Genomic DNA, 13,232 nt, shown 5'->3' on the forward strand with positions numbered 1-13,232 from the left:
ATGAGTACTTCTATAATCAATCAACAATTTAAAATGTTTACCATGATATGATGCTGGTGTCTGGATCACTGAAAATTGTTTATTTTCACCTTGGTGCTCTTTCAACATGAACCTAGGCTCTATACTCCTCTTCATCTTCAAGGGTTATTTCTTTAGCTTGGATCATAGCAACTCTTCCTCTTCCACAACCTCTTCAATGATACCCACCTTTGGGGCTGTGAACTCCATTTCTTACTTGACTGGGTTGTTGAATGGAAGCAGATCTTCTCCTAGGATCAGTTTGTGGGTTCTTGGGAAAGTTTAGAGGAGGTAATTTTGAAAGGTTAACAGCCTTGGGTAGAAGAGGGCATTAACATGTCGGTGACCTGGTAGGTGGCAATTGTAGTCATTCCTCTTTGCCATGCTAGGTCATTGTGTAAGAATTTCGCGAGCGAGGCAACAATGGCCATGAAATTTGACCACTAAATGGCAGTTGATTGAAGGGCAATCCAGAAGGTCACCCTGCATTGGACGATTCAAGGTAAGGTCTTTTCCTAAAGTTGTTGCTATTTCTATCCTTCGACTCATCTTCTAAAAGTTTAGCTCAAAAAATCACATCCTAAAAGCTAGTCGACTGCATGGATTCTAGACGATGGTTGAGGAGAGGGGTTAAAACCTTGTACAAATTGGCTAATGGATTGAGCCAAGGTCATAGTTGGAGCATACTTCTTGGGCCTAACAAATTGGGAGTAGTAAGCATCCACTGAGGAGTTCTTTTGGGTCAGGCTATAAAACTCATTTATCTTTTTTCTCCTTAATAGCTCCCTTGATTTGTTCCTATAGGTGATAGAGCTTTCTTGGACATCCTTTTCTCTACACCACTCCTTCCACCATAGCTTAGCATCATCGATTAGTCAAAAACACGCCACCATAGATTGGTTGGCTTTATTAGTACCAAACAAGAGAGAAATCATCGGTCATGGACTCTATACATGCCTCTGTGCATATTTAACAACATATTTTCCTTCTCTTGAGAAGGAAGAGGGTTTCAACTGCTTAAGTAGGAATTTCCTTTCAGCTTCGTCATCTTGTTGCCATGAAAAAAAAAGAGAGAGCATGCATTAGCGCCAAATTTGAGGAAAACTAAAGAGGTGCAAAAGATAATGTTCACTTTTTTTACATTTTGTGAACAAGATTGCATATGCTTATTTATAATACTTTCTCAGAGATTGTTTATCCCTAGGAAAAACTCGGGAGGTTGGTTGGTAAGATCTAAGGCATAGATTTGAATCCCACCAATTCTATCCTCAATAGCTTCTTCATTGTGTTGATTCATGGATTGACCCAACTGATTGATCTTCAATAGCTTCCATCTTGGTAGTCATAGATTCAAACTTTGAAGTCAAGGTTTGGTTAATGATATCCAATCTATCTACCATGAGTGGCTTAAAATCAAGTTTACTCACAAGCAATTGTCATTTGAAATGGATTGCGAACTTATAGAGGTGCTCTTATGGGCACTACCCACCTTAGCATCCTATTCAACTCCCTTTGAAGCTTGACCCATGGATTAAGAGGAATTTTTAGAGTGATTCCCAAAGAATTTGCTCTTCAAGCTCTTCCATTGTGTCCATAGTGTCGTGTTCCATCAATTCCTCCCCTTCCATATCCTCCACCATTGCTAATGATAGCTTTCTAGGTCTACCTTTTGGCTTTATATCGGCAGCCATAATAGGTTGTTCTGGCAATTTTGTGATAGGATGTCAGATTTCGGTGTTCTAGGGCTCTATGGGAAGGTGTTAGGATAAGGGGTATGATGTTAATTTTGGTTTCATCAACCCTCTAAATGACATTGTTTTGACTTTTTCCTACAGTCAAATAGTGATAGCCTGGTGCACCGCTTGTACTCCAATGCTCCAAATGAGTTAAAGCTTGGTGGTTAAGGTATTTGCCTAGTGGAGAACGCAATGGTGAAGTCAAATTTATGATCTGAGACTTGGCTCGAATTTTGCCCAAACATGGTATGCGGTGGAGAAACGGGCATAGCTCATTAACTTGAAAACAAAACGGGGTAGTTGAGGGCTCTATGGGAACCCTTAATGGTGTGGAATAAATCTAATATTCAATTCAGGTTTAGTCCAAAATCTCCCAGATCGAATCACACTTTTCTAAAAACTATAGATTATGTCAAATTGTTAACATGTAAGCAACCAACTTGCAAACCACTGCATGTATGCATCCCGGCATATCTAAAGCATCATAATGCATCCAAATCGCATCCATCCAAGGCATTTTGACTAGACTTTGGAAAAATTTTGGCATGACCTTAGTGCATTTATGAGCCAATCTCAATCACTATATCTAATATCAATGTGCCCAATAATGCCAACTATGCCTCCTTATTAAACCCCATTGATTTGTCAATTGCATTTCAATTCATTGCCACTTGTATACATATAACTATTGCTGATTTGATTCGATGTAGCAAGTCAATGAAGAGATTTTACTTTGCCAGTTTCCTAGCCAAGCTTTCTCACCCCCTTACCAAAGTTTGGAATCCAATGGCAATGGTTGACCCGCCTGTGGAATAGGCCCCACACTTACACCACTAGCATGGTTGGTGAGATCATAGGTGATATGCGGCTAGTGCCATGTCTTGATCACCATGTACATAATCTCCCTCCTTGTGCTACTTTTCCAAAAGCACTTAGGACAAGGAGAGTTCAAGCATGCTCCCCCTTGGCCTCTCAACCAATGCCAAGGGTACCCTCTCCACATGCTAGATATACTAGTGCTTATTTGAATTGAGACTGCACAATGAAAATGCTAGAAATGTAAAGAGAGTAATGTATAGGAGCTTACAGTCCAAATCTTAGCATGACTCATGCCAAGTGACGATTTACAGTATTCTTTCCACAAGATCAATCTCCCATATTGCCACACACCACCAAACTCAATCGCCACGTTAGGGTGAGAGTGTAATGCAAGGAATCAATGCAGCACCGAATGCACTCAAGAAACCTTGATTTTTGAGAAACCCTAATTAGTGTGTGATACAATGGAGTTTGTGGATATAAGGGTGAATTATGGTATGAGAAAGCATGATTGACACACTTATGAAGAGAGTTCAATCCCAATCATTCCAAAACCTTAATTTTGATAAAACCTTTATTTTCCCATGAAATGGATTGAAATTCTTGAACATAAGGGAGGGAAAGGGTTCATAGGAGCTTCAAACACATGCTTTATGAAGAAACAAAGTTTCAAGATCTTCAAAGTTTGCTTATACGCTAGTAGAATGGGGTATTGAGATAGTGTAGAAGGCTATTGGCAATGATAAATTTTAGAAAATGAATGCCATAAACCCTGATTTGCAAAAATTTCCCAAAAACAACAAAGTTTCCAAGAAACCCTAATTTCCCTTCAAGAATGTAGCAAGGGTGGCATGTATGGATAGAGGAGAACGTGGGGAAAAGAAGTTACACCTTGGACCTCAAAAATTTTAGGTGGAGACTCTAATTTTGGTAAGAAATCCCAAATTAATGCCAATCCACATGACCCTTGGCGTACACATAAGTCCCTTGCCAACCAGGTATCATGTCCACTTTACCACTTGCACTCCGTGTTGATACTCTGACCACGCACTTTGGATGAGAGGTAGGCTCAAGTAACAAGATAAAACAATCACTCGCGCAGGCATAGATAGCCTGGTGTTCCATAAGCATTTCTGCTACACATAGTTTATAGGCATTTCGGCCACCAATAGTTTGTAGGCATTTCGGCCACCAACTCACACTACCCTCTCAAGTGCTCATGTTTCCTTCCATCTTCTCTCTATGGTTCCACCCACACATGGTAGAAACAATCTTCAAGAGAGCACGTAGGACAAGAGAACACTACACAGGGTATGTTGTGCTTGTCACTACTCTTTGAAGTGCCCATGTTCCCTTCCATCTGCTCTCTGTTGTTCCACCCACACATGGTAGAAACGATCTTCAAGAGAGCACGTAAGACAAGAGAACACTACACAAGGGGCAAAACAATGCCAATCTTATGGAATTGTAAGAGCAAACCCTAATTTTGGAAAAACCCCCAAATTGAAAAAAAAGGTCAAGAAACCCTAATCCCATGGTTTGAGAGTTAACCAATGCATGAGTGAGTAGGAGGAAGAATAAGGAAGAAGATTATGGAATCAATTTTGGCAAAACTCCCCCAAAAACCCTAATTTGGTGAGAAATCCTAGATCTCAAGAAATTTCTCAAATCTTGTAAGAAAGCATGAGATAAGCAAAATTCGAGCTCAAGAAGGTATGATGAAATGGTTAATGCAAAGAAAATCGTGATTAGGGTTGGAGAAAACACCAAAGTTGACGGTCGTTTTTGAGCTTCAATCTCTTTGTTAGCATCAACCGTTCACCCTTCTCTTGCGAAGATCCATAGTATAATTTCCCTCCCAAATGCTTAATGCTAACAGAGAGTTGGTTTAGGGTTTGCAAATGCCTCCATTAATAGGTGACAATGGCTAGCAGATCCCATTCACACAGATTTATCTTCGTTATCCTCTCGGTTGTGCCTTCTACAACCTGCTAAGTCTCCCAATGCTTATTTAGCCACCATGTTACTTCATGGTTCCTCCAAGTCTCCATCTCCACCAATCTTCCATTTATAAGTGAGGGGGAGAAAGATGCTTTCTTTTTTTGCAAGTCCACACCTCCAAACTTTGCCTGTCCTAATCAAATTTTGATCCAAAATGTGCTCGGTCATCAAAATTTCTCCAAAATTGATGCAATTTCTCCCAAAATGACATCAAATCTTGTGGCCAAGCTCCATGATCTTCATGCCCACCACTAATCCATGTATAATCAGCTTGAAGCACTTCATTCATGTAACAAAGTTTTCAAGAAAATCAAGAACTCTTGCATTCTATAGAAATTTGCTCAAATCGAGCCAAGAGCTCTAGTACCAATTGGAATGAAGTGATAATAAAGCTGAGATATGGGATAATCACCACATTAATTAATGCAAGATTAAGGAGATAATCTCATACAAAGAGCCATGATGCCTAAGTGAGTTAACCTCTCAGCAGCAGCGAGAGGATGGAAATATCCTTCTATAAGCCTATGCTAGCCAAAGGCTCCAAGGACATACAAATGTCCAAGAGAGATAATGTCCAAAGATCATAAAAGTTCATAAAAGGTACAAATGACAACCCATGAGCCCCTTTTATACCTGATCCCATGACCATGGTCCTAGACCTAATCTAAAGGTTGTTGCGTCATTACAATCCTTTGAGTCCTGACCCAACTCAGAAGGATAGGGATCCGTGCTCCAATTGTTGTGCCAATGCAAGGGTTGGTCAAATCCCTTGACAATATCAAGCTAGTGCAGGTGTCTATAGATTTCCTAGGCAATGCCAATGTAGAGAATTATCTTTGGGCCTTCCTTTTTTCCAGCACAGAGGTTATGAGACTCTAGGTATTTGGAGCATGTATACAAGATATGCCCTTCCTAGTAATCTGAGACCAAAATTTTGTGAGTCAAAGAACACCAAGGTAATTTATCTAGCTGCTTCTTGAATATATCTTGCATGAGCCTATTGCAAGTTGCTGGGGAATTAGTCAACCCAAATGTCATCATCACGGTGTATTCACAATGCCCATATATGGAGTTGAATGTTATCTTTGGGGTGTCTTCCCTCCTCCTTGAATCTAATCTGATAATAACCAGACTTTAAATCAATCTTGGTGAAGACTTGGTCTTCGTGAAATCGATCTAAAAGTTTGACAATCTTAGGGATTGAATACTTATTTTTTAGAGTGAGTTAATTTAGACCCCTATAGTCAATGCATAATCGTTAGGTTCCATCCTTCTTCTTTTGAAATAGGACCGAAGCTCCCCAAGGCAATACACTTGGTTTGATGAACGTTTTCTCTAACATCGGTCAAAGTTATTCCTTGAGTTCTATTGACTCTGGAACGAACATTTTATATACCCTTTTTGCCACACAGGTTGTTTTCCGTGAATAAGCTCAATCTCATGGTAAATTTCCCTTTGTGGGCATCTAGGTAAGTTCCTTTGGGAAGAGATCTTTGTAGTCTTATATCCAGTCAGGTTTACTCCCTATAGTATCTTTCTCTACCTTGTTGAGTTTTACAACAAACATCCTTGATTCTTCCTGATACCCATTAGTAACCTACTGCCCTTGACTAGCTGTAAGCTGGGTCTACCAGTCCTCCCTGAAGCCACTACTTCTTCATTTTTGGCATCCTTAAATGAGATTTCTCCATTCTCACAGTGGATGGTGGGCTTTTATTCTTTTAGCCAATCCATTCCAAGAAATGAATATCCAGGGGCATCATATGGAAATAGCAACTCGTTAGTTTGCCAATAAGATCAAACTCTATATCTCCTATGGTATATTGGGAAAGTACTTCCTTGTCATTATCTAGCTCGATGCCATTTTCATGGATGGGTTTTATCAAACTCTAGATCTCCTGTGGTATATTGGTAAATTACTTCCTTGCCACTAGCTAGCTCGATGCCATTTTCTTGGATGGTTTTTATTAAGACCTAATTGTCTGATGCACTTTGGTGAAGGAAATGAATGAGTACTTCTATAATCAATCAACAATTTAAAATGTTTACCATGATATGATGCTGGTGTCTGGATCACTGAAAATTGTTTATTTTCACCTTGGTGCTCTTTCAACATGAACCTAGGCTCTATACTCCTCTTCATCTTCAAGGGTTATTTCTTTAGCTTGGATCATAGCAACTCTTCCTCTTCCACAACCTCTTCAATGATACCCACCTTTGGGGCTGTGAACTCCATTTCTTACTTGACTGGGTTGTTGAATGGAAGCAGATCTTCTCCTAGGATCAGTTTGTGGGTTCTTGGGAAAGTTTAGAGGAGGTAATTTTGAAAGGTTAACAGCCTTGGGTAGAAGAGGGCATTAACATGTCGGTGACCTGGTAGGTGGCAATTGTAGTCATTCCTCTTTGCCATGCTAGGTCATTGTGTAAGAATTTCGCGAGCGAGGCAACAATGGCCATGAAATTTGACCACTAAATGGCAGTTGATTGAAGGGCAATCCAGAAGGTCACCCTGCATTGGACGATTCAAGGTAAGGTCTTTTCCTAAAGTTGTTGCTATTTCTATCCTTCGACTCATCTTCTAAAAGTTTAGCTCAAAAAATCACATCCTAAAAGCTAGTCGACTGCATGGATTCTAGACGATGGTTGAGGAGAGGGGTTAAAACCTTGTACAAATTGGCTAATGGATTGAGCCAAGGTCATAGTTGGAGCATACTTCTTGGGCCTAACAAATTGGGAGTAGTAAGCATCCACTGAGGAGTTCTTTTGGGTCAGGCTATAAAACTCATTTATCTTTTTTCTCCTTAATAGCTCCCTTGATTTGTTCCTATAGGTGATAGAGCTTTCTTGGACATCCTTTTCTCTACACCACTCCTTCCACCATAGCTTAGCATCATCGATTAGTCAAAAACACGCCACCATAGATTGGTTGGCTTTATTAGTACCAAACAAGAGAGAAATCATCGGTCATGGACTCTATACATGCCTCTGTGCATATTTAACAACATATTTTCCTTCTCTTGAGAAGGAAGAGGGTTTCAACTGCTTAAGTAGGAATTTCCTTTCAGCTTCGTCATCTTGTTGCCATGAAAAAAAAAGAGAGAGCATGCATTAGCGCCAAATTTGAGGAAAACTAAAGAGGTGCAAAAGATAATGTTCACTTTTTTTACATTTTGTGAACAAGATTGCATATGCTTATTTATAATACTTTCTCAGAGATTGTTTATCCCTAGGAAAAACTCGGGAGGTTGGTTGGTAAGATCTAAGGCATAGATTTGAATCCCACCAATTCTATCCTCAATAGCTTCTTCATTGTGTTGATTCATGGATTGACCCAACTGATTGATCTTCAATAGCTTCCATCTTGGTAGTCATAGATTCAAACTTTGAAGTCAAGGTTTGGTTAATGATATCCAATCTATCTACCATGAGTGGCTTAAAATCAAGTTTACTCACAAGCAATTGTCATTTGAAATGGATTGCGAACTTATAGAGGTGCTCTTATGGGCACTACCCACCTTAGCATCCTATTCAACTCCCTTTGAAGCTTGATCCATGGATTAAGAGGAATTTTTAGAGTGATTCCCAAAGAATTTGCTCTTCAAGCTCTTCCATTGTGTCCATAGTGTCGTGTTCCATCAATTCCTCCCCTTCCATATCCTCCACCATTGCTAATGATAGCTTTCTAGGTCTACCTTTTGGCTTTATATCGGCAGCCATAATAGGTTGTTCTGGCAATTTTGTGATAGGATGTCAGATTTCGGTGTTCTAGGGCTCTATGGGAAGGTGTTAGGATAAGGGGTATGATGTTAATTTTGGTTTCATCAACCCTCTAAATGACATTGTTTTGACTTTTTCCTACAGTCAAATAGTGATAGCCTGGTGCACCGCTTGTACTCCAATGCTCCAAATGAGTTAAAGCTTGGTGGTTAAGGTATTTGCCTAGTGGAGAACGCAATGGTGAAGTCAAATTTATGATCTAAGACTTGGCTCGAATTTTGCCCAAACATGGTATGCGGTGGAGAAACGGGCATAGCTCATTAACTTGAAAACAAAACGGGGTAGTTGAGGGCTCTATGGGAACCCTTAATGGTGTGGAATAAATCTAATATTCAATTCAGGTTTAGTCCAAAATCTCCCAGATCGAATCACACTTTTCTAAAAACTATAGATTATGTCAAATTGTTAACATGTAAGCAACCAACTTGCAAACCACTGCATGTATGCATCCCGGCATATCTAAAGCATCATAATGCATCCAAATCGCATCCATCCAAGGCATTTTGACTAGACTTTGGAAAAATTTTGGCATGACCTTAGTGCATTTATGAGCCAATCTCAATCACTATATCTAATATCAATGTGCCCAATAATGCCAACTATGCCTCCTTATTAAACCCCATTGATTTGTCAATTGCATTTCAATTCATTGCCACTTGTATACATATAACTATTGCTGATTTGATTCGATGTAGCAAGTCAATGAAGAGATTTTACTTTGCCAGTTTCCTAGCCAAGCTTTCTCACCCCCTTACCAAAGTTTGGAATCCAATGGCAATGGTTGACCCGCCTGTGGAATAGGCCCCACACTTACACCACTAGCATGGTTGGTGAGATCATAGGTGATATGCGGCTAGTGCCATGTCTTGATCACCATGTACATAATCTCCCTCCTTGTGCTACTTTTCCAAAAGCACTTAGGACAAGGAGAGTTCAAGCATGCTCCCCCTTGGCCTCTCAACCAATGCCAAGGGTACCCTCTCCACATGCTAGATATACTAGTGCTTATTTGAATTGAGACTGCACAATGAAAATGCTAGAAATGTAAAGAGAGTAATGTATAGGAGCTTACAGTCCAAATCTTAGCATGACTCATGCCAAGTGACGATTTACAGTATTCTTTCCACAAGATCAATCTCCCATATTGCCACACACCACCAAACTCAATCGCCACGTTAGGGTGAGAGTGTAATGCAAGGAATCAATGCAGCACCGAATGCACTCAAGAAACCTTGATTTTTGAGAAACCCTAATTAGTGTGTGATACAATGGAGTTTGTGGATATAAGGGTGAATTATGGTATGAGAAAGCATGATTGACACACTTATGAAGAGAGTTCAATCCCAATCATTCCAAAACCTTAATTTTGATAAAACCTTTATTTTCCCATGAAATGGATTGAAATTCTTGAACATAAGGGAGGGAAAGGGTTCATAGGAGCTTCAAACACATGCTTTATGAAGAAACAAAGTTTCAAGATCTTCAAAGTTTGCTTATACGCTAGTAGAATGGGGTATTGAGATAGTGTAGAAGGCTATTGGCAATGATAAATTTTAGAAAATGAATGCCATAAACCCTGATTTGCAAAAATTTCCCAAAAACAACAAAGTTTCCAAGAAACCCTAATTTCCCTTCAAGAATGTAGCAAGGGTGGCATGTATGGATAGAGGAGAACGTGGGGAAAAGAAGTTACACCTTGGACCTCAAAAATTTTAGGTGGAGACTCTAATTTTGGTAAGAAATCCCAAATTAATGCCAATCCACATGACCCTTGGCGTACACATAAGTCCCTTGCCAACCAGGTATCATGTCCACTGTACCACTTGCACTCCGTGTTGATACTCTGACCACGCACTTTGGATGAGAGGTAGGCTCAAGTAACAAGATAAAACAATCACTCGCGCAGGCATAGATAGCCTGGTGTTCCATAAGCATTTCTGCTACACATAGTTTATAGGCATTTCGGCCACCAATAGTTTGTAGGCATTTCGGCCACCAACTCACACTACCCTCTCAAGTGCTCATGTTTCCTTCCATCTTCTCTCTATGGTTCCACCCACACATGGTAGAAACAATCTTCAAGAGAGCACGTAGGACAAGAGAACACTACACAGGGTATGTTGTGCTTGTCACTACTCTTTGAAGTGCCCATGTTCCCTTCCATCTGCTCTCTGTTGTTCCACCCACACATGGTAGAAACGATCTTCAAGAGAGCACGTAAGACAAGAGAACACTACACAAGGGGCAAAACAATGCCAATCTTATGAAATTGTAAGAGCAAACCCTAATTTTGGAAAAACCCCCAAATTGAAAAAAAAGGTCAAGAAACCCTAATCCCATGGTTTGAGAGTTAACCAATGCATGAGTGAGTAGGAGGAAGAATAAGGAAGAAGATTATGGAATCAATTTTGGCAAAACTCCCCCAAAATTCCTAATTTGGTGAGAAATCCTAGATCTCAAGAAATTTCTCAAATCTTGTAAGAAAGCATGAGATAAGCAAAATTCGAGCTCAAGAAGGTATGATGAAATGGTTAATGCAAAGAAAATCGTGATTAGGGTTGGAGAAAACACCAAAGTTGACGGTCGTCTTTGAGCTTCAATCTCTTTGTTAGCATCAACCGTTCACCCTTCTCTTGCGAAGATCCATAGAATAATTTCCCTCCCAAATGCTTAATGCTAACAGAGAGTTGGTTTAGGGTTTGCAAATGCCTCCATTAATAGGTGACAATGGCTAGCAGATCCCATTCACACAGATCTATCTTCGTTATCCTCTCGGTTGTGCCTTCTACAACCTGCTAAGTCTCCCAATGCTTATTTAGCCACCATGTTACTTCATGGTTCCTCCAAGTCTCCATCTCCACCAATCTTCCATTTATAAGTGAGGGGGAGAAAGATGCTTTCTTTTTTTGCAAGTCCACACCTCCAAACTTTGCCTGTCCTAATCAAATTTTGATCCAAAATGTGCTCGGTCATCAAAATTTCTCCAAAATTGATGCAATTTCTCCCAAAATGACATCAAATCTTGTGGCCAAGCTCCATGATCTTCATGCCCACCACTAATCCATGTATAATCAGCTTGAAGCACTTCATTCATGTAACAAAGTTTTCAAGAAAATCAAGAACTCTTGCATTCTATAGAAATTTGCTCAAATCGAGCCAAGAGCTCTAGTACCAATTGGAATGAAGTGATAATAAAGCTGAGATATGGGATAATCACCACATTAATTAATGCAAGATTAAGGAGATAATCTCATACAAAGAGCCATGATGCCTAAGTGAGTTAACCTCTCAGCAGCAGCGAGAGGATGGAAATATCCTTCTATAAATAAGCCTATGCTAGCCAAAGGCTCCAAGGACATACAAATGTCCAAGAGAGATAATGTCCAAAGATCATAAAAGTTCATAAAAGGTACAAATGACAACCCATGAGCCCCTTTTATACCTGATCCCATGACCATGGTCCTAGACCTAATCTAAAGGTTGTTGCGTCATTACAATCCTTTGAGTCCTGACCCAACTCAGAAGGATAGGGATCCGTGCTCCAATTGTTGTGCCAATGCAAGGGTTGGTCAAATCCCTTGACAATATCAAGCTAGTGCAGGTGTCTATAGATTTCCTAGGCAATGCCAATGTAGAGAATTATCTTTGGGCCTTCCTTTTTTCCAGCACAGAGGTTATGAGACTCTAGGTATTTGGAGCATGTATACAAGATATGCCCTTCCTAGTAATCTGAGACCAAAATTTTGTGAGTCAAAGAACACCAAGGTAATTTATCTAGCTGCTTCTTGAATATATCTTGCATGAGCCTATTGCAAGTTGCTGGGGAATTAGTCAACCCAAATGTCATCATCACGGTGTATTCACAATGCCCATATATGGAGTTGAATGTTATCTTTGGGGTGTCTTCCCTCCTCCTTGAATCTAATCTGATAATAACCAGACTTTAAATCAATCTTGGTGAAGACTTGGTCTTCGTGAAATCGATCTAAAAGTTTGACAATCTTAGGGATTGAATACTTATTTTTTAGAGTGAGTTAATTTAGACCCCTATAGTCAATGCATAATCGTTAGGTTCCATCCTTCTTCTTTTGAAATAGGACCGAAGCTCCCCAAGGCAATACACTTGGTTTGATGAACGTTTTCTCTAACATCGGTCAAAGTTATTCCTTGAGTTCTATTGACTCTGGAACTAACATTTTATATACCCTTTTTGCCACAGGTTGTTTCCGTGAATAAGCTCAATCTCATGGTAAATTTCCCTTTGTGGGCATCTAGGTAAGTTCCTTTGGGAAGAGATCTTTGTAGTCTTATATCCAGTCAGGTTTACTCCCTATAGTATCTTTCTCTACCTTGTTGAGTTTTACAACAAACATCCTTTGATTCTTCCTGATACCCATTAGTAACCTACTGCCCTTGACTAGCTGTAAGCTGGGTCTACCAGTCCTCCCTGAAGCCACTACTTCTTCATTTTTGGCATCCTTAAATGAGATTTCTCCATTCTCACAGTGGATGGTGGGCTTTTATTCTTTTAGCCAATCCATTCCAAGAAATGAATATCCAGGGGCATCATATGGAAATAGCAACTCGTTAGTTTGCCAATAAGATCAAACTCTATATCTCCTATGGTATATTGGGAAAGTACTTCCTTGTCATTATCTAGCTCGATGCCATTTTCATGGATGGGTTTTATCAAACTCTAGATCTCCTGTGGTATATTCGTAAATTACTTCCTTGCCACTAGCTAGCTCGATGCCATTTTCTTGGATGGTTTTTATTAAGACCTAATTGTCTGATGCACTTTGGTGAAGGAAATGAATGAGTACTTCTATAATCAATCAACAATTTAAAATGTTTACCATGATATGATGCTGGTGTCTGGAT

The sequence above is a fragment of the Cibotium barometz genome, chromosome 52 (assembly GCF_041138505.1).
Source record: "Cibotium barometz isolate CiBa-2024 chromosome 52, ASM4113850v1, whole genome shotgun sequence".
Taxonomy (NCBI): Eukaryota; Viridiplantae; Streptophyta; class Polypodiopsida; order Cyatheales; family Cibotiaceae; genus Cibotium; species Cibotium barometz.